Here is a 22,549-nt window from a genome sequence, read left to right as displayed (position 1 = left end):
TTCGCAAAGTTAGGGTGTTACGGGCCGAGGTATTTTGGGGTGCTGATCACGAATTTCATGTTAGTTTTGATCACAGACGATGTCTTTATGCATTTAGGCCAGGTCGGGTCAGGTCAGGTTAAGGCCTGGCTACACTATGCGTTTTCTGCGTGCGTTTTTGCAGGTTTGCGTGTTTTGCGTAATATCGTTCTAGGAAAAAAAAGTTATAAACAATATAATTTTTACTATGGTTATATACAAAAGCTAATATAACTCTTATGTGACTAAAATTTAAGGTGAAAAACATCACAAAAACGTAATATCGTTCTTTTTTCTAGAACGATATCACGCAAAACACGCAAACACGCAAAAAACGCACGAAGAAAACGCATAGTGTAGCCAGGCCTTTAGATCAATTAGGACGTCTTGCCAGGACGTCAATTATGGACGTCCTGCCGGCCATCCATAGGAGTGTCACCTACTACAGTACTGATAGCTTCGTAACATGGAACGAAGGCACTAGAACTACTTCGTAAATATTCAAATGGCTGCTAAAATCGAAATCAGCACCAAAAACTACTCATAGAAACAAGTAAAACTTGAAAAAGTGAACCAAGGTCATCAAAAGGTCAATGACCTTGACTTGACCTTCACGTGACCTTGGCACCCACCATTATGCATGGCACCAACATCATTTCACATATTTGAACGTTTAAAACCACAAAAAGACTGGAAACCGCGGATAATGTGAGCTGGCATACGTCGAATCGCGATTCCGGCCAAACATGGTCTCGAGAAATATGCCACAGGTCAAAGGTCAGTTGGGTCAGAGTCATGAAATTTTTAGGTTAGATGTAAAATTGATGATCTCGAGGGTACCGAAAGTTTCGGCGCGATCGGCCGCTTTTTGCGCGAGTAATTTGCGGAAAACCATGGGGTTTTATCCGACCCCTTCCCCTCCCCCTCCCCACAAGTGCGATGGTTAATAAGGTTACGGTATGTATAATTTACGCTTGTCATCCTATTCCTAATGAATGTGTCTCAGAAAATATGCATCATATTGTAGCGGGGTTTCGCGGCGTTGCGGGGCTAACCGGGCAGTGTCTTTCGATAGTGATGGAGAGCAAGGTAACCGGACAGTGTCTTTCGTTATTGAGCAATAGATGAGAGCTCCGTCGGTGCGCTCCTAGGAGCCCTTCTCCGTGTCCAGCCCCTCGCGAACCCGTTCCGACTCTGACTCTATCTTTCCGGGGCGATCAATCATCGGAAACACATAGGCCAGGGTTAAGGAATGGGAGGAGAGATAATAATAACCTATTATCCTTGATCACACTGAAATACGAACCCAACTCTACTTAACAAAAAGTCCCACTCTCAAACAACAGCGCCCTTCCTAGCTGAGGGCTATCTCCCACCGGATATACACAACAATCATACTTCCACTCGTGCATCCCTTCTCACTTCTGTCATACGTCCAGTTATACCTCATAATTATCAGAGTTAGCCGTCTCCGATCCCTCCCTCTTTGCCTAACTTCCCCCGGTGGTGCTAAGGCGTGCGCAAGTCGTTATTGAGTCATTGGCCTTGAATTTCATTAACCGTTATCCCTTCATAACCACAATGCTCCGTACATCAGACAAACGCTTCATAATGCTCACGCTACACGAATAGAATATACGAACCACCACAGATTTCGGCACTCCGCCCTTTGAATTACGCGACTTATAGCGGGTCCAAGACCATGCCGGACTACCTACACACAAATAATAAACACACACGCACGCAGGTTATTGAGCGAACAATGGACTTACAGCATGGGCCGGTAAACCTTTGCAACAACGTACGCAGCCCTTGTCTTACTGCCACTCACGTGTGGACCTACCTTCTACTGCCAGTGGTCAGTCAGCATCTCTAACACACTCCAGCCCACGGTTCCGGAGCTAGAGCTCGCAGGGCACTCAGTAGCCCGGGCTTTCCGCGGCGGACGTATCTAAAATTTGAAAGCCGGGTTGGGTAACTAAAGTCCGTCCGTGATACTAATGACCGCATCTCGCACCAGCCATAGTTCAGGGTTTCCGGGCCAACCCGGCGACCTAAAAAGGGTTAGCTCTCGTCGGCTAACTACAAAGACGACACGCGTCTTCCACGCACGCAGGTCCACTCGGGGACATCCTGCACTCAACACACATCGTCGACTACCAGCGCATAGGCGTCCAAAGCCCTATCTATCCGTGGCTGGTAGTTAAGCTGTCGTCACAGACCTATTCGAAAGGACCAGAGCATGGCCGGAGCTACTCGACTGACTGCGGGTGGCCAGCACCGTCTGACTGCGATCACCCGACTCGAATGCTCGGTATCTAATGTTCACCCCCGTCTTGCGGCATTATACGTTCCTTCGCGGGGCATTACTCTTCCGGCGGCATACGATTCCCTCGCTAAGACGCCCGGGGTCCTAACCACCTCCGAAACTATCGCTCTTCAAATGACGTCCCGCGCCGACCACTTGAGGGACCGATAGCGGGCCTACCTATCTTTTTGAAACCGGGCTGGGTAACTAAGGTCCATCCGTGATACTGATGACCGCATCTCGCTCCAGTCATAGTTCAGGGCTTCCGGGCCAGCCCGGCAGCCTAAAATCTGCCCAGCCTCCGAGGCTGTTAATCCGAGACGGAACACCGTCATCTCGCGGCGGCCCACCCGCCGATACACATCCCAGGCGACGGCCCACGTGACCTTAATTATCACCCAGGCCTACCCTGGGCCGGAACAATCGGGCCACTGGTCCCGTGTCCCGCTAGCCAGAGGTTAGACAGACTACAGCCCGTCGTCCCCTCCGAGCCAGGACACGAGGCTGACCGGGTAACATTTCTTGAAACCCTCCTCGGCGGTCTGTGCCCGACTCGCCTTCATCCTCACGTTTAATTTCGCGACTTATTGCACGCATCCAGGGCTTACTCAATCGAGGCCTAATATCTAGTGGGGTCTGTCCGAGTTTAGCATCATTCGGGAAACCCGATTTATCTATTTGTACAGTCCTCCTCCCTTTCACTCGCTTCTCATCTCCCTCCTAACCCGTAGCCGCGTCGGTGGACTTTCCACGCACAGGGGCGTGACGTGCATCATCTATCCCCCCCTGAGTTCCTTATTCATCTTAGGTGTGGGCTGACTTTAGTGGGAATGATTTACTGAGACTCTAGCTGGAACTAACAACTCATCTTTTCTCGTTCTCGTCCTCCACCGTCACCCCTTTTTTCAAAGTTGAGCCACCGACAGTGCGGACCAGGCTGAACGGAAATCCCTTAGTTGAGGCCGTGCTGGGTTGGAAAATGGGAACGTATGACCCGGCCAGTGCTGACCAGACGAGAATAAGCAGCTCCTGTGCGGGCGCTGTTAGGCAGGAGGATGAACAGCTCCTGTGCGGGCGCTGTTAGGCAGGAGGATGAACAGCTCCTGTGCGGGCGCTGTTAGGCAGGAGAATGAACAGCTCCTGTGCGGACGCTGTTAGGCAGGAGAATGAGCAGCTCCTGTGCGGGCGCTGTTAGGCAGGAGAATAAACAGCTCCTGTGCGGGCGCTGTTAGGCAGGAGAATGAACAGCTCCTGTGCGGGCGCTGTTAGGCAGGAGAATGAACAGCTCCTGTGCGGGCGCTGTTAGGCAGGAGAATGAACAGCTCCTGTGCGGGCGCTGTTAGGCAGGAGAATGAACAGCTCCTGTGCGGGCGCTGTTAGGCAGGAGAATGAACAGCTCCTGTGCGGGCGCTGCGTTGGTCTTAGGACAGTAGGATAGCAGCGCCTGTGCGGGCGCCACATTTGTTAGGCAGGAGGATAAACAGCTCCTGTGCGGGCGCTGCGTTGGTCTTAGGACAGGAGGATAAGCAGCGTCTGTGCGGACGCCACGTTTGTTAGGCAGGAGGATAAACAGCTCCTGTGCGGGCGCTGCGTTGGTCTTAGGACAGGAGGATAAGCAGCGCCTGTGCGGGCGCCACGTTTGTTAGGCAGGAGGATAAACAGCTCCTGTGCGGGCGCTGCGTTGGTCTTGGGACAGGAGGATAAGCAGCGCCTGTGCGGGCGCCACGTTTGTTAGGCAGGAGGGTAACCGGCCAGCACTGACCAGACGACAACAAGGGGTGAAATCGGTTCAGATGTTTGAGGCCAGCCTGGCCACTCCCGTGGTCTCCGAAACGTGTGTAGTTCTGGTCGTCCCGTACGCTGTACTACCAAACCACTGAGCCAATCACTGACGGCCGCGCCGGCCGGCTCCACCCACCTTGAGCGGGATCGGGCCCCACGGGCTCGATAAACTACCTGGGCCCTATCGGATTTGGATGTCCCTTGAGAACCAGGCAGACGAGAAGAAGAACTGTTCTGTTACCAAATACTATAGCGAAATGGATACCTCGAAACCACTTCCTCTCCCGCAACGACTTCCTCTCCGGCTGTGTAGATGGCATATGGTCTGTGACATTTTACTCTCCGGTCCTTTCCTTTCACCACTCCTTACACTCGTATTACAATATGTACAAGTCCCATTTATTGACATTTTCTGACATAATGCTTTAAAATCCTGTACATGTCAAACTTAAAAGAAACGTTCTGGGACCCGGCCGTCCAGCAACTGAGTCTCACACGCCGCACGGTGCGGTGCACAGCCGCCCGTCCCTTTCCCGACTCCCCACGGAGCATAATCCCCTCCATCCGCCTTAATCACCACGGGGCGCCGGACGAGGGTCCATTACACGTCGGCACGCGTCTCGCACCACGCCCATAGTTAATTAATTGACCGAAATCGGATTGTTAAATTAAGCTACCTATAACTGAAGGTTCTCAAAATAAATTGAACTACCTAAACTGAATGGCGCCTTAATCACCACGGGGCGCCGGACGAGGGTTCATTCCACGTCGGCACGCGTCTCGCACCACGCCCATAGTTAAATAATTGACCGAAATCGGATTGTTAAATTAAGCTACCTAGACTGAAGGTTCTCAAAAATAAATTGAACTACCTTAACTGAATGGCCTAATCTATTGCGCAATGACAAAAAAAGAAACATAATGTGGCTCACATAGCAGTAACGAAGGGGGGGGGGGGTGATTATTTGAAGGATTTAGGGACAAGGTGCGTGCCCGTGATCACCGTGACCTTACTTGAGATGGAGTCGCTGACATGATGGCCGTGTCCGTCCAGCGCCCGGCCAGGCGGCCGGAGCCGCCGCCGGCGCCGTGATGCCAGCCGCTGGTGTCTCGTGGGCTGTCCACGATGTCAGATGTGAGCCGAGAGCGAAGAGCGGCGTCGAATGCGTCGTCCGAGGGAGTGCCAGAGAGAGCGTTCCAGTTCCGTTTCATCAACTTATACTTTTGATGACGTCATACTTCAGAGGGCCGGGCAGCATCTCCTTGTCCAATCTTCGTCCTCCATTCTCAGAAAGTGCGCTTGGCTCCGCCTTCAAACGTTCGTGATTTGCTGAAGTTCGGCACCCCCGGCCATGGCAGTCGCACCCTTTCACGCAGCGATCGGATGGAACTCGCCGCCGGCGATTTGCGCCGCCTGAGGCGCCAGGTGGCGGCCGGCTCTGCGCCCTCCTTTCTTGTTTTTAGTCCTGCGCTCCCCCCTGTTTTGAATGTCTCCGGCCAGGTGTCCTTCTTCCATGGCGGTGACCGAGTTCCATTTCATCCTGTTTTCGTACGAACCGGGTCGGTCCCCGCTCCCCTTTCTTGTTTTGGTTCAAATCAGGGCCGGTCTGCACTCCCCTCTCCTTGTTCTTCTCTTCTGGCGGGGTGCCGAGCGTGGGACAGAGTCTTGTTTTCCAACGGCTAAACTGATTAATGGCTCGACACCGGCAGGATAGTGCGTTTCGGTATGCTATTTGTTGGCTTCAGATCCGGGTTCTCATGAAGTGGGGTGGTCATCTATAGAGGACCCCTGTTTGTCAGAGCCGACTGCGCCGTCTGTGTGGACGCCAGCTGGGGCGGAGAGAGGGTATCACAGCCGATTTAGCCGGCTGACCGTGTCTGTGCGGCGCTCGCAGATGGCCGTGTTTCAGCTTGTGGCACAGCTTGCAGTTCAGCATGAAAGATGAAAAAAAATGTAACGCATCTGCGTTACATTTTCAGACCTCTTTTTATAGTCGCGCCCCGCGACTAAACGTTTGAGAGCCCGCTTCTGCCGTGCTATTTGGTGCCGTTTCGTCGTGTTTCTTGGTGACTTCTTTGACGAGAGTGGGTGGCCGTCTTCTAATGGATTGGTAGCTATTTCAACAGGAGTGTTCGGTTGGGGAGGATGGTGTAATACGAGCTTGGATGATTGGGACATAAGGAGTGCGGGTTTTTGTGTCATTGCACAGTATTTCAGGCCATCCTTACATTTCCAGAATTAAAACATTCACGTACTATCCCGTAAAACACCACTAACTACACATCAAATAATTTGCGCGCAAAACAATGGAAATTGAATGAAACCATTGAAATAATTAACACATGACAATACAAAATAGCATTGGTACATTTGGTTACTATAATTCAGATCAAATTAGCGATAACATACCGGTGCAGATTGTGGTATGCCAAAGAAGTGAGCCCGGCACCTGATCGTGGCTCCATGAGCCACGACAGCTCCGGTCCGGGATGGCCGCGATGACGGACTGGCGGTCGTCCGCGATTTGGTCTCGAACCGGCCGGCTGCTGCTGTAGTCGTGTCCCAGTTCCGGATTTCCCCAGTCTCGTAGTTGCAGTCGTAGTTCGTCATTGCTGCCGATTGCGGCCGCCCTGGTGAACTGTCCGGCTTTGCTGCGATCGGGTCCAGAACTGGTCGCCTGTGGCTGGGACGTGGCTCCATCGCGTTTTTAGTTGTCACCACTGATCTGGCGGTCGCCGAGGTTGCGTTCTGGTGCGGACTGCCGGTGATGGAACGGCTGTCACATCCAGTGGCAGACTCGGCTACTGGCTACACTGTAGCCTTTCCGACGATTTTGCGGTTGTTGTAGGTGGGTCACAGCTCTGGCCTTCGCCGGCCTCCCAGTTGGTCTGGTTGTCACGGAAGTAGTAACCCAGCTTGACTGTCGACGCTGGAGCGGATGCAGTCGATGTGGCTGCCTGTTGTCCCTGCAGTCTGCTCATGGTTGTTTGGCCGTGACTATGTACTGGCCCGGTGCAGGTCTCGTGGGTCGGTCTTGAAGTGTGGGAAGTGGGGACCGCCTGCATTTGATGTAATGCCTGGTAACCACCTCCCAGTGCAGCGGCGGCCCCGAAATGGGCTCGCACGCTGATCCGGTCCATTACGGTTGTCTATTTCGCTCGAAACAGGCAGCGTTAAGATCTGTCCGAATTGTCTTATCTAATGACGCTCTATAGTTGTAGTAGTCGTCACCATCACCCCAGTTGCTGCCTGATTTTGTTGACATAAATCGGTTATCAGTTTCTCCTCCTCCTGCTTCCGGTCTCTGTTGTTATTTGTTTCAGGCTCTGTCTTCATTTTGAGTTCCCTTGGGCACTGGCTATCAGCATCAGCCAGTCGCTGTTGATGACTAGCTTTTTTTTCTGTTCTTCTGTCGGCATCTCTTCTTCTCTCCGCTGCACGTTTGCTCTTCCAACTGGCTTCGTGATGTTATAGTTCTTCAATCATTTGTATTTTGCTCTTCTCAGCTGTCGTTTCCTTTCTGTGATTGCATGTTTCCATTGCCATGTAATATCAACGTCGTTTCCATCGGTATACTACTTCAATGTCTTCTTTCTTGCCGTCACTCGGTTGTGTGTTGTCCTTGTTGTTCTTATCGCAATTCAGCTTTCCATACTGCTTCTAAAACGTGCCTCAATCATTTACAATCTGCGCTGTTACCTTCATTTCAGTATGCTGCGTCCTATTGGTGACTTTTGCCTTCTTCAATCCTGATTTTCATTTCAGCACATTCAATTTCTTCATAGCGTCGTGCTCAGCCGTATTTGGTTCGGCAACATACATGACTGCCTGTTCTGGAACGGGGGTTTCCGTCACGGAGAACGGCTCGTGGACGGTTGCCGGTCTCCTGTCAGTTCTCTCCAGAGGCGGGTCAGTCCACGGGTCACACATAGGTCACTGCACCTTTTTGGTATAGGATGGGTACAATCTCTTAAAAATTGGGTTAAAATGGCATCCTCGGTGTGATTACTCTAACTTTGGATCACGGGATTTCACTCAAGGTTAGGGTTCGCTAGATGTGAGCCACACAATTTTAGTTAGCGATACCTGTAGCCGAAAAAATATACCAAGCCCGCTCGCCCGTCACTTAAAATTGATTCTCGAGTTACCCTTATCACTTCATGATATATACATGCTCCAGCAATCCACGCTATCTGATTTCAATCAAATCAATTTAACCCGAGTAACGCTGCACTGCGTGACCAGCTCCCACTGCATCTAGCTCAGACATAATAAGTTTTCTCACTCACGCTCGCATTTCCTCTGAAATTTTAGCTTTGGGTTCGGCAATGCACGTCCGTCCACCGACTTCATGATTCCTTTGATTGATCCTACCCCACGTTGGGTGCGCCACAGGGCGTATTTTAACATGTTAACTGGGTCGGCAATTGCCGACCCAGTCACGGAGAATGCCGACCCAGTGACAGCCGTTTGCCGACCCAGTTGCCGCCCCCTCTAGGATGCAGCACGCACATGCAGGCTAGGTGCCGTCATTCATAGTGAGGCTGCTGCCCTCCGAAATGATAATGCCGCCTCTTAAAGTGAAGCAGCCGTCTATAGAAAGTGATGATCCCGCAACTCAATGTGACAGGGCCGCCCCTAAATCTGTTAGTAGCCCCACTCAATGTATGTAATGGTGCCGCCCTTCTAAACATCTGTGGAGCCCCGCAATGTGATGATACCGCCCCTCAAGAAGATGATGCCGCCACTTTCAGTATCGGTGGCGCCCCTCAATGTGATGGTGCCGCCCTCAAAGTGCCGATGGCGCCCCTGAATGTGATGGTGCTGCCCGCCAACGAGTCGGTGGCGCCCCTCAAAATGATGCTGCCGCCCCTTAAAGTGTTGGCGCCGCCCCTTATAGTGTCAGTGACGCCCTTCGAAGTGTCGGAGGAACCCACCAATATAATGGTGCCGACCCTCACTAGGTATCCACATAGCCCCTCATTGTGATGGAGCCGCCCCTCAAGCAGACGATGCCGCCCCTCAAGAAGATGATGCCGCCCCTGAATGTGATGGTGCTGCCCGCCAACGAGTCGGTGGCGCCCCTCAAAATGATGCTGCCGCCCCTTAAAGTGTTAGTGCCGCCCCTCATAGTGTCAGTGACGCTCTTCGGAGTGTCAGAGGAACCCACAAATATAATGGTGCCGCCCCTCTAGGTATCCCCATAGCCCCTCATTGTGATGGAGCTGCCCCTCAAGCAGATGATGCCGCCCCTCAAGAAGATGATGCCGCCCCTTTCAGCATCGGTGGCGCCCCTCAATGTGCTGGTGCCTCCCTCAAAGTGCCAGTGACGCCCCTAAATGTGATGGTGTCTCCTGTCAACGAGTCGGTGGCGGCCTTCAAAATGATGCTGCCGCCCCTAAAAGTGCTGGTGCCGCCCCTTACAGTGTCAGTGGCGCCCTTCAAAGTTTTGGAGGAACTCATCAAGACAATGTTGCCGCCCTCTAACTTTCTGTAGCGTCCCTCCATATACATACATAATGGTGCCGCTTCTCAAACCATCCGTGGCGCCCCTCAAAGTGATGGTGCCGCCCCTTACAGTGTCGGTGGTGTCTCCTCAAAAGTCAAGGTGCCGCCTCTCAAAGAAATGCTGGTATCCCTCGAAGTGTCGGAGGCGGTCCTCAATGTCATGTTGCCGCCCCTCAAACCTTCCGTAACGCCCCTCAACGTTATGGTGCCGCCCCCCCCCAAATGTGCTCACGGCGCCTTAAATGTCATAGAAGCGCCGGTCAAAGTGATGACTGTGCTCCTGGCAGTGTCGGTGGCGCCCCTTATAGTGTCGGTGGCGCCCCGAACAGTATCGGTGGTGCCCCTCAAAGTGATGATGTCACCCTCAAACAAACGGTGGCGCCCTTTGAAGTATCGGAGTCCCTAAATATCATACCTATTGCCGCCCATTAACGATCTGTAGCGCCCCTCCATATGATGGAGCCGCCCCTTTAAGTATCCGCGGCGGTCCTTAAAGTTACAGTGCCGCCCCTTACAATGGGGTGGCGTCCTCAAAATAAAAGTGATGCTGCCCCCCCCCCCCGAGTAATGTTGGCGTCTCTTCTCCGCGCCCCGTAGGGGGGGGGGGTCGAAACGGCCCCTCCCTGTCCTTTTTCGTCGATATCTCCTAAACGGCTGGAGATATCGCCACCAAACTTTCAGGACTCCTCCGGGCATCAATTTTACACATTTTGACCAAAAAATTTCCAGAGGCTATGATAGGTTGGCCACAAATGACGTCAGAATGACGTCATGTTCTGTCATTTTCGACCGAAAAAAGACCTTTGCGAAAAGACCTGTCAGGCCTACAGCTTTGAAGATACAGAAAAATGATCAAGACATAAAGGGTGTAGAATTAATAGGGTTACAAAACTGCTATCTCGGATTGTTGAGATTTTTGAGTTTTGACCCCCAAAAATCAAAGAAACTTTTTTTGATATATTAGCCAAAAAATCCAAAAAGTCTTTTAAGTTTCGGGAAAACCGGAATATATGTGATAGTACCTATCGTCTTCTATCTACATACCTAATTTTAGATCGATACCTCTTTTTTTTGGCCAAGTTATAGCGAAAAAAAAAACTGTTCAAAAATGATGACGTCAAATTTTCAAACTCAATTTTTGGCAATTCTAGACAGCGCAGAGCAAAACAAAGACCATCATTAGACTCCCCGTGACAAGCTGCATCGAATCGATACCCATTTTATGCAAAAATATCAACTTTGAAATTTGACCTAATTTGACCTGACCTTGACCTGACCTTCACCAAATTGTGACCCAGGCTGACCCCAAAGGCTGCCTAACCCACATAATCACATTTGTCATGTAAAATGGACCATATAAAACATGAATCACACGACACTTTCATATTGTGACCCCCGGTGACCTGACCTCGCTGTGACCTGACCTGGTATCAGTGACCTCAGATAGTAAAGTATGTGTTTGACGAACAATGTACCATCGATGGTTTTCAATAAATTACCAATTTACTCGATTTCACAACACATTTCTTGAAATGCCTGTGAACGGTGAAAATCCGACCTTTGACCTGACCTGTGACGTCATCGGTTTGACCTAGGTCAATGAAATTTGGTCACAAGGTTTTTCCCCGGTGGGGCTATCGAACACCGTTTGAATTTTGAAAATCGGCCCGTAAATTTCCGAGATCTTGGGGGGGGGGGGCCGAAACGGCCCCTCCCCTACGGGTGGTAGGGTCCGTCGATAGCCCTACGGGACGCGGGTTAAGTATCGGAGGCGCTCCTCATTGTCATTTTGCCCCACATCACTGCGCACATGGCGCCCTTCAATGTAATGGTGCCACCCCCGACGCTCAAAGAGATAATTGCGCTTCTCACAGTGTCGGTGGTGCCCCTCAAAGTGGTTTAATTGCCCTAAAAAAGTTGGTGGCGCGCCTCAAAATGATGCTGCAGTCCCTTAGCATATCTGCAGCGCCTCCAAAATGATAGTGTCTTCCCTTAACCGGCGCCGGGCTGAGGTTTGAACCCCCTCCCGACCCCTATAACTTGGCTACTGGGCCACGTAGCGACACGCGGTAAGCGGCATTCGAAAGAGTGTCAAAAACTACTTGGGTTAGTTGGTTAACCGTACTTTGGTTAGGTCAAGTCAAATGTCAAATATCAGGTGACCAGAGGTCATCAAAGGTGAAATGTGGGTGAAATGTTGTTTGTTTCAACATTTATTGACAAACTGGCGCATAACTCGGGGAAGAATAGAACTACAGCAACGCGAAAAAAGCGCATTCGATTGCTCTTCAACGTTCCTATAAAGTCCTCAGACTTGACCTAACATCAACGGCTTAACCTCCAGAGCACAACTAGTTTAACCCGTGCCGGGCCGGGGAGGGTTGGAGTGGACAGTGGACCCCCCTCCGCCCCTCTACTGAGCTGTTTTAAAGGAAATAGTTCACTTTTAACATGTGATTTTGAACTGGAATAGCAGTTTCGTAGCTTGAGCTGAGACTAGCACAAATCAGGAGCTTTTACGGCTCAACGATCACCCTAGACGAAGATATTCCATTTATCGTTCCGAAAAGAGTGCCTTGCAGAGGAATGTGTGCCTTGCACAGGAATGCAGCCACGTCATCGTCAGCCAATCAGCATGCTGCTTACAGCTAATGCAGCATGCGTAGGTTTGAACTACGCAATATGATTGGTCAACGCGTGATAAGCTTCCGCGTCAAACATTATTTTACATAGAATATCCCGCGCCCCGCTGGGGGGGGGCAGAATCTGCCCCCCCCTCCCGTTTTTCGCCAATAACTTCTAAACGCGTTACGCCAGCGACGTCAAACTTTCAGTACCTTATCATACATCAATTTGACACGTTCCCTGAAAATTAGAGCGAAATCCGTCGGAAAATTTTTGAGAAATTGACGTTTTAGTGACGTCATGTTCTCCATTTTTGCCTCAAAAACGGCAAAATTTCAAACGCCGCTAACATCTTCATTTTTAAAGGAATCAAGACGTAACAAAAAAGGTTATACGTGATTCTACTTTGTCTATCAAATGGCTATCTCGATTTTTTGAAAATTTTGGATTTTGGCCAAAATTTTTTCAAAAAACTAACTTTTTTGGGAAAATATTTATAAAATCCAAAATTTTGAGTTTATCGAAAAAACCGGAATATATGTCAAAGAAGTGGTCTATGTGCACCTACATACCAATTTTTAGAAGAATCGGTTCAAAAATGTGGGAGTTATTCAAAATTTTATGACGTCACGACACACAAAATTTATGAAAAATGTTTTTTTGGAAGTTCTAGACCTCGTACGGAAACAAAAATAGCACCATTCGATTCGCCGTGAAAAACTGCATCGGATAGACACCTTTTTAGGCCTTAACAACCAACTTCAAAATTTGACCTCACTTGACCTGGCCTTGACCTGACCTCGACCTGAAATTCATCCAGAGGTGGTCCATATCACTTATTGAGTGTGCCTATTGAATTCCATGAGTAAAATGACCCATAAAATATGTGTCGCACATGCCCTTTTCTATATTTTGTTTTTGGTGACCTGACCTGACCTGACCTGACCTTGACCTTGACCTTTGAATGACATTGTGTGCAACGAATATTGTCTTGGTAGTCTAAGAACACGTTTTGGGCAATCAGTCTCAGTCCATTCTTCGGCAACTACGGTGCAAGGCCGATACTGTAGAAACTTGCATTTTGTACCCTTGACCTGACCTTGACCTGACCTCTGACCTACTTAAGCAAAAAAATTTGGGCTCTTAAGATCCGCCTTGTTGAGAGCTTTCGATTGCCGTTTTCCCCGTCTTTCTACGACCATCGGTTCGGAAGTTAGACAGGGGGGCAGAATCTGCCCCCCCCCCCCCCAGCAGGGCGCGTATGGCTGAATAGCCCAGCGGGGCGCGGGATATAGTTCGTCCTATATTAAAATATAGAAAATAATTGTTTTTACAAAAAGGTTTTATTTTATTTTCTGATCATTTTGAGCATAAAAAATCGTAAATCCATAGCAAAATACTAATTTCAGGAAAGTGAACTGTTTCCTTTAATGAAGAACCTTTTTACTGTAATAATTATTGACTCACGAAAGTTATGACATTGTTTTTTTCAGTACTGTGCTCCTCTCGTCGAGATGCGTCGAATGAACTTTAATTTGACATTCAAATGTCATTTGGGAAATTTGAGCTCAGGTCCAGGTCATGACCTGACTGGTAAAGGTCACGTTGCATATCAGTCGATTCGTATCGTCAAACTGAAATCATCTAAGGTGTTTTCATCGCTCAGGCATGTCGCATGTCTCTATCAGAAGTTATTGAAAAAAAATGCTGGAGGCCTTCCATGACCTGACATGACCTCAAGGACATAACGAGGGGTCGTGGGTGGCAATTTTCCGATAAAGTGTGTCATTTTTAATTGTTTTAAGATGCTTAAATTCGTTAACTTTGACATTTGTCTACCTATAAAGAGAGGCATGCATGCCCTGATTTTCTCCCATTTCCTTATACCAATGGAAGGGTCGCAAAATTGTCCTTACCTTTGGTCAAAGACATAGCAATTTCGAGACTTACATTTTATATATACAGTTACACACTGTTTGTCTTATCAATCGCTGAAGTTATAAAGGGATCGTTCAGTCGGTGTATCTATGGTGAGCATTTGCCTGTTCCGTAGCTCAGTTGGAAGAGCACCGGACTCCCCGCATTGTCTTTGCTTGCGTTTTGTCCGCCGGCCGATCCGGAGAGAAAGTTACCATTTCAAAAACTCAATGAAAATGTCACTGGGGTCACGAAAATATTTGAGTAGCTAGGTATACCATTCATTAACTTGGGGGGGATGAACGTATCGTTACATTACAATACGCTGTTCATTACGCGAGTACCTAATGAATAAAAAATGTATGACTTCATCCTTACTCCACCCACTCTCCCTTTCCATAAAAAAGAGAGTTAATTGTGTTGCATTTTATTTAGATGCAGAAAAAAGAGGCGTCAAAGGATATGGCCGAATATCAGCGACCCTTGCTGTGTAGGTAAGCAATGGGGCTTGCAATGGGGTATGACAAGTAGGGGTAATGGCCCCGTCCAGCGCCCATAAAGTGGGCACCACTCGTGCGACCTGCCGACCACTGTTCTAGAGCCATAAAACACCGTGAATGTTTTAAGCTTGACGATACGGATCGACTGGTATGCAACATGTTTTATTTATGGTGAGGTCATGAACTTGACCTCAGGTAAAATTTTTAAATTAATTTTTGTAAAGTCAAATTATAGTTCATTTGTCGCATTATGACAAGAGAAATACTATATCCCGGAAAAATAGACGTAATACCGCTGAGCTTAGGTAGGTTGAATCTGAAATCATTATTTAGAAAGAGTTATAAAAGAACCGTCGAACGTGTCTTTTTTGTCATTAAATATCAGTAGGTATGGCGCCCCCCTCAGATGCCAAGTGCCGCCCCTATGAGTGCAAAATGCCGCCCCTAAATGTGATTGCCGACCCAGTGAAAATCCCTTAAAATACGCCCTGGTGCGCCAAATCTGTAGCGGGGTTTCGCGGCGTTGCGGGGCTAACCGGGCAGTGTCTTTCGATAGTGATGGAGAGCAAGGTAACCGGACAGTGTCTTTCGTTATTGAGCAATAGATGAGAGCTCCGTCGGTGCGCTCCTAGGAGCCCTTCTCCGTGTCCAGCCCCTCGCGAACCCGTTCCGACTCTGACTCTATCTTTCCGGGGCGATCAATCATCGGAAACACATAGGCCAGGGTTAAGGAATGGGAGGAGAGATAATAATAACCTATTGATATTTTCATATTGACGAAGGCGCTATGCAATAACGGCCACGAGCTACGAAATTATTGGAAAATGTCTCAGGAGGAAACGGAGACTTGAGGAGGGGGGACATGGGGAGAGGCGATGGGGAATTGGAGAGGATTTCGGTGAATGTGATGAGTTGTGCTGAATATAGGCAATTTGTATGAGAAAAAATTTGCATTATCCCACAAGCTATTTCGGCCTTACTGTTAAAAAATGGGCGGCAAAAAGAGACAAACAAGCAAAGAAACTGGCCAAGACATGGAAAGGAAGCAAAACGATTTTGATGTCCGACTGATACCCGAGTTCAGTGGTGACGGTACCGTCAGCGAGTGGCTAGATAAAGTCACGCTGGTCTGTGATCTGAGAGGAGTCAGTGAATTAGCTGATGTGATACCTCTGAGGCTTACCGGCGGTGCCTTTGCTGTGTATCAGCAATTGCCTGCGGCATCCAAGCGAGACGTCGAGAAGATAAAGTCGGCGTTACTTTCAGCCTTCGCTGACGATCCCTTTGCTGCATACGAAAAGTTCCTGAGACGGAGGCTCAGGGCAAACGAGTCGGCTGATGTGCTCCTGGCTGACCTAAGAAGACTGGCGGGACTTTTCGGTGGAATCAGTGAAGTAGGGCTGGCGTGCGCTTTTATAGCAGGCCTTCCAGAAGCAGCACGCCAGGCTTTAAGGACAGGATGCCAAGTAGAGTCCTTACAACTGGATCAGCTCCTGGCACGTGCGCGTGCCGTGCTAAAGGACACCGGTGGTCTTGAAGTAGAGTCACGAATGGGCGCCTCTTCTGCTGCAAGCGGGGTGATGCAGAGAGGATATGAAAGAAACAAAAGGAACAGAAGATGTTTTGTTTGCGATGGCGAAAACCACCTGGCTAAGGACTGCCTCCTACGGAAGAACACGTTTCAGAGACGCGAAAAACTAGAGTGCTTTCGCTGCGGCGGGCCACATCTCGCACGCGCATGTCCGGGAAACACCATCGGAGAGGAAGCGTCGGCGCCAGCCTCCTCTCCGGACGGTCGCTAGTGGCGGCGCTCCCAACGGCCCAGGTCAGTTTGAATGGCATGATGGTTGATGCGCTTGTTGACTCAGGATGCTCAACGTCTATTTGTGATGTTTCCTGTTGTCGTCAGTGGCGCAGCACAAGAGTGGAGGTAGAAACCATTGACGGTCAAAAGATGCGCTGTTTGGGAACAGGACAAGTACGACTGCGAGTGGAAGATGTTGGTGACGTGCAGGTAGAAGTTGTAGTTGTTGATAAAAGTCCATTGGGGTTCAAATTCATTCTTGGGATGAATGGAATAAGAGAGCTGGGGGGCGTGACAATCTTGAATGCCAAGCGCGTGCACTTCAACTCAGCAGCAAAAAAGATCAGTGTTTCGGCAGAGACTGAGGCTAAGAAGCGCAATTCAGCGGCGACAGGAGCGCTTGTGAAGACGTCATCGACTAGTTTGCCGCCGTTAAAGAGCCTTCCGGCACCACTTGGACGTTCAGAGGCATGTCACCAGAGAGTTGGACAGATCTGTGTCGAAGGTGAAGACTTTCAAGCTGTTTATGATCCTAAGGAGAATCGGTGGGTGGCCGAATGGAAGTGGTCTGAGAAATGTGGGCCGTGCGAAATTCACAATCAGGTGGGTTCGTACTCGGTTCCGAGTGAGTACCGTGATCAGTACGAGGCAGAGCTGGCGAGGTGGGTGGACGAGGGGTTACTGATTCCCTACGATGCATCGGAGCTCGGAGAGCCAAAGGGACTGATACCGTTGATGGCGGTGGTGCAAGAGAAGAAGCAGAAGGTCAGGCCTGTCATGGATTACAGGGAACTGAATGAGTTCATTGAGGCACATACGGCGGACGCAGATGTTTGTGCAGAGAAACTGAGAACGTGGCGGAGGATGGGAGTTGACGTCGCCGCACTGGACCTGAAGAGTGCCTACTTGCAGATCCACGTCAAGAAATCGCTTTGGCCCTACCAAACTGTCGTTTTTGAAGGGAAGCGGTGGGCGCTGACAAGGCTTGGTTTTGGTTTGAACGTAGGACCACTGATAATGAAAGCGATTCTGAACTGTGTCCTCTCACAAAACGACCTAGTACGAGAGGCGACCAGCAGTTTTGTCGACGACATCTTGGTTCGGGAAGACGTGGCATCGGCCGAGTATGTGCGCGAGCACTTGACAAAATTCGGCCTACTGACGAAGGAGCCGGAGCGGGTGAGTGATGGTGCACGTCTCCTTGGCTTGTCAGTGTGGAGGGAGCACGACAAACTGTATTGGAGGCGTGGCGCGGAGCTGGAGGACCTTCCCACGCATCTCACCCGGCGCTCAGTGTTTTCTGCGTGTGGAAAACTACTGGGCCACTATCCTGTCTGCGGATGGTTGCGAGTGGCCACTGCATTCATCAAGCGTCGAGCAAACGCGGTCACACAAAACTGGGACGAACCCATTCGCTGTGAACATGTCCGGTCGTTCTTGAAGGAAGTGTGGGCTCGAACTACGCAGCATGATCCTGCTCGCGGGCGCTGGGATGTCTCCGGTGAGAAGGCAAGCGTCTGGGTGGACGCTAGCTCAATTGCCATAGGCGTGATGCTTGAAATCGACGGGGATGTGGTGGAGGATGCGTCATGGCTTCGATCCAGTGAAGTGGCCCACATCAACATGGCAGAGCTGGATGCAGTGGTCAAAGGTTTGAATATGGCATTGGCATGGGGCTTCACTGAACTCTACCTTCACACGGACTCTGCAACTGTCTATCACTGGATATCCGACGCCCTAACAGGCAAATCCAGGCTGAGAACGAAAGCCGCTTCCGAAATGCTGATTCGGAGACGCCTTGAGATAGTCACTGCACTCGTGAAGGAATACAGCATGAAGATTACCGTCGGGCTGGTTCCTTCAGCACTGAATCGGGCGGACGAGCTCACCCGTGTGCCGCAGCGCTGGTTGAAGGCGCTGACAGACGGGGGCAGACGGAGCGTGTCGCCACCAATGTGTGGCGTGGCGGTGGCTGAAGGTGGGATGGACGCAGCCATCGCTCGTGTCCATCACGAGTCGGGTCACCCGGGAGTGCGACGTACGCATTACTTCGCGAAACGGTTGCATCTAGGAGCTACCAAAAAGCAGGTACGCGCTGTCGTGTCGAGGTGTGAGGTGTGCAGCTCTATCGATCCGGCTCCCGTCAAATGGCAGCCGGGGAAGCTCGAAGTGGACGCAGTGTGGTCGAGGGTGGGTATAGATATAACCCATTACCGGGGCCGGTCGTACCTGAGCTTGATAGACTGTGGACCGAGTCGCTTCACGCTGTGGCGGTGTCTGAGAGCAGAAACGAGCGCGGCCGTTATCGAGCAGTTGGAGGCAGTGTTCCTGGAGAGAGGAGCGCCAGATGAACTGCTCCTGGACAACGACACAGCGTTTCGAAGCTATCTTTTCAGAGAGTTTGCCAACCGCTGGGGAATGAGATTGCGGTTTAGGTGCGCATATGCAGCATCTGGGAATGGGATCACAGAACGCTGCCATCGAAGTGTAAAGGTCATCGCAGCCAGGTCGAACTGTTCTATTGCTGATGCAGTGCACATGTACAATGTTACACCCCGAGACGGCAAAACTTCAGACACTGCGCCTGCCAACATGTTGTACAAGTACTCAGTAGTGAGTAGGCTAGAACGACGCTCAGAAACAGAGAAGACCCGGCAGACTATGGCGACTAATCATCGAAGCGAACAAAACAGGTACAAGGTGGGAGATGACGTATGGGTCAGGCCTCCTAACGTGCGATGCGACACTCAGTATGATCGAGGCGTTGTGACATCAATTGTGTCAGGTCAAGCAGTAGAGGTTGATGGAGTTCCAAGGCACGTGCGTGACTTGAGACCGCGAGCCGTCCGAGATGACGCACATGATGGTAGCCCACGGCGTACCACCAGCAGCGAGGAGACGCTGTGGACAACAGCTGAAGCAGTGAATGTGACCGGTGGGCAGGACGTGCGCCGCTCGAGACGAGACCGGCAGCAGCCTGATCGTTTACGGTACATGTGAGCGATTGGTGTGACCTGAAGTCTGAATGGAGCTTGGGATGTAGGCATGATGTGGTGATGCGTATGAAATGTGTACTGATTGTATGTTTGTGTAGGTGCTTGGGTGACCTTGAGGTCAGGGGGGCGTGATATTTTCATATTGACGAAGGCGCTATGCAATAACGGCCACGAGCTACGAAATTATTGGAAAATGTCTCAGGAGGAAACGGAGACTTGAGGAGGGGGGACATGGGGAGAGGCGATGGGGAATTGGAGAGGATTTCGGTGAATGTGATGAGTTGTGCTGAATATAGGCAATTTGTATGAGAAAAAATTTGCATTATCCCACACCTATTATCCTTGATCACACTGAAATACGAACCCAACTCTACTTAACAAAAAGTCCCACTCTCAAACAACAGCGCCCTTCCTAGCTGAGGGCTATCTCCCACCGGATATACACAACAATCATACTTCCACTCGTGCATCCCTTCTCACTTCTGTCATACGTCCAGTTATACCTCATAATTATCAGAGTTAGCCGTCTCCGATCCCTCCCTCTTTGCCTAACTTCCCCCGGTGGTGCTAAGGCGTGCGCAAGTCGTTATTGAGTCATTGGCCTTGAATTTCATTAACCGTTATCCCTTCATAACCACAATGCTCCGTACATCAGACAAACGCTTCATAATGCTCACGCTACACGAATAGAATATACGAACCACCACAGATTTCGGCACTCCGCCCTTTGAATTACGCGACTTATAGCGGGTCCAAGACCATGCCGGACTACCTACACACAAATAATAAACACACACGCACGCAGGTTATTGAGCGAACAATGGACTTACAGCATGGGCCGGTAAACCTTTGCAACAACGTACGCAGCCCTTGTCTTACTGCCACTCACGTGTGGACCTACCTTCTACTGCCAGTGGTCAGTCAGCATCTCTAACACACTCCAGCCCACGGTTCCGGAGCTAGAGCTCGCAGGGCACTCAGTAGCCCGGGCTTTCCGCGGCGGACGTATCTAAAATTTGAAAGCCGGGTTGGGTAACTAAAGTCCGTCCGTGATACTAATGACCGCATCTCGCACCAGCCATAGTTCAGGGTTTCCGGGCCAACCCGGCGACCTAAAAAGGGTTAGCTCTCGTCGGCTAACTACAAAGACGACACGCGTCTTCCACGCACGCAGGTCCACTCGGGGACATCCTGCACTCAACACACATCGTCGACTACCAGCGCATAGGCGTCCAAAGCCCTATCTATCCGTGGCTGGTAGTTAAGCTGTCGTCACAGACCTATTCGAAAGGACCAGAGCATGGCCGGAGCTACTCGACTGACTGCGGGTGGCCAGCACCGTCTGACTGCGATCACCCGACTCGAATGCTCGGTATCTAATGTTCACCCCCGTCTTGCGGCATTATACGTTCCTTCGCGGGGCATTACTCTTCCGGCGGCATACGATTCCCTCGCTAAGACGCCCGGGGTCCTAACCACCTCCGAAACTATCGCTCTTCAAATGACGTCCCGCGCCGACCACTTGAGGGACCGATAGCGGGCCTACCTATCTTTTTGAAACCGGGCTGGGTAACTAAGGTCCATCCGTGATACTGATGACCGCATCTCGCTCCAGTCATAGTTCAGGGCTTCCGGGCCAGCCCGGCAGCCTAAAATCTGCCCAGCCTCCGAGGCTGTTAATCCGAGACGGAACACCGTCATCTCGCGGCGGCCCACCCGCCGATACACATCCCAGGCGACGGCCCACGTGACCTTAATTATCACCCAGGCCTACCCTGGGCCGGAACAATCGGGCCACTGGTCCCGTGTCCCGCTAGCCAGAGGTTAGACAGACTACAGCCCGTCGTCCCCTCCGAGCCAGGACACGAGGCTGACCGGGTAACATTTCTTGAAACCCTCCTCGGCGGTCTGTGCCCGACTCGCCTTCATCCTCACGTTTAATTTCGCGACTTATTGCACGCATCCAGGGCTTACTCAATCGAGGCCTAATATCTAGTGGGGTCTGTCCGAGTTTAGCATCATTCGGGAAACCCGATTTATCTATTTGTACAGTCCTCCTCCCTTTCACTCGCTTCTCATCTCCCTCCTAACCCGTAGCCGCGTCGGTGGACTTTCCACGCACAGGGGCGTGACGTGCATCATCTATCCCCCCCTGAGTTCCTTATTCATCTTAGGTGTGGGCTGACTTTAGTGGGAATGATTTACTGAGACTCTAGCTGGAACTAACAACTCATCTTTTCTCGTTCTCGTCCTCCACCGTCACCCCTTTTTTCAAAGTTGAGCCACCGACAGTGCGGACCAGGCTGAACGGAAATCCCTTAGTTGAGGCCGTGCTGGGTTGGAAAATGGGAACGTATGACCCGGCCAGTGCTGACCAGACGAGAATAAGCAGCTCCTGTGCGGGCGCTGTTAGGCAGGAGGATGAACAGCTCCTGTGCGGGCGCTGTTAGGCAGGAGGATGAACAGCTCCTGTGCGGGCGCTGTTAGGCAGGAGAATGAACAGCTCCTGTGCGGACGCTGTTAGGCAGGAGAATGAGCAGCTCCTGTGCGGGCGCTGTTAGGCAGGAGAATAAACAGCTCCTGTGCGGGCGCTGTTAGGCAGGAGAATGAACAGCTCCTGTGCGGGCGCTGTTAGGCAGGAGAATGAACAGCTCCTGTGCGGGCGCTGTTAGGCAGGAGAATGAACAGCTCCTGTGCGGACGCTGTTAGGCAGGAGAATGAACAGCTCCTGTGCGGGCGCTGTTAGGCAGGAGAATGAACAGCTCCTGTGCGGGCGCTGCGTTGGTCTTAGGACAGTAGGATAGCAGCGCCTGTGCGGGCGCCACATTTGTTAGGCAGGAGGATAAACAGCTCCTGTGCGGGCGCTGCGTTGGTCTTAGGACAGGAGGATAAGCAGCGTCTGTGCGGACGCCACGTTTGTTAGGCAGGAGGATAAACAGCTCCTGTGCGGGCGCTGCGTTGGCGCCGGACGAGGGTCCATTACACGTCGGCACGCGTCTCGCACCACGCCCATAGTTAATTAATTGACCGAAATCGGATTGTTAAATTAAGCTACCTATAACTGAAGGTTCTCAAAATAAATTGAACTAC

Source organism: Amphibalanus amphitrite, unplaced genomic scaffold (assembly GCF_019059575.1).
Source record: "Amphibalanus amphitrite isolate SeventyFive unplaced genomic scaffold, NRLGWU_Aamphi_draft 000903F_arrow, whole genome shotgun sequence".
In the NCBI taxonomy this organism is placed as follows: Eukaryota; Metazoa; Arthropoda; class Thecostraca; order Balanomorpha; family Balanidae; genus Amphibalanus; species Amphibalanus amphitrite.
The sequence above is the reverse complement of the archived record's forward strand: the minus strand, read 5'-3'. Positions refer to the sequence as shown.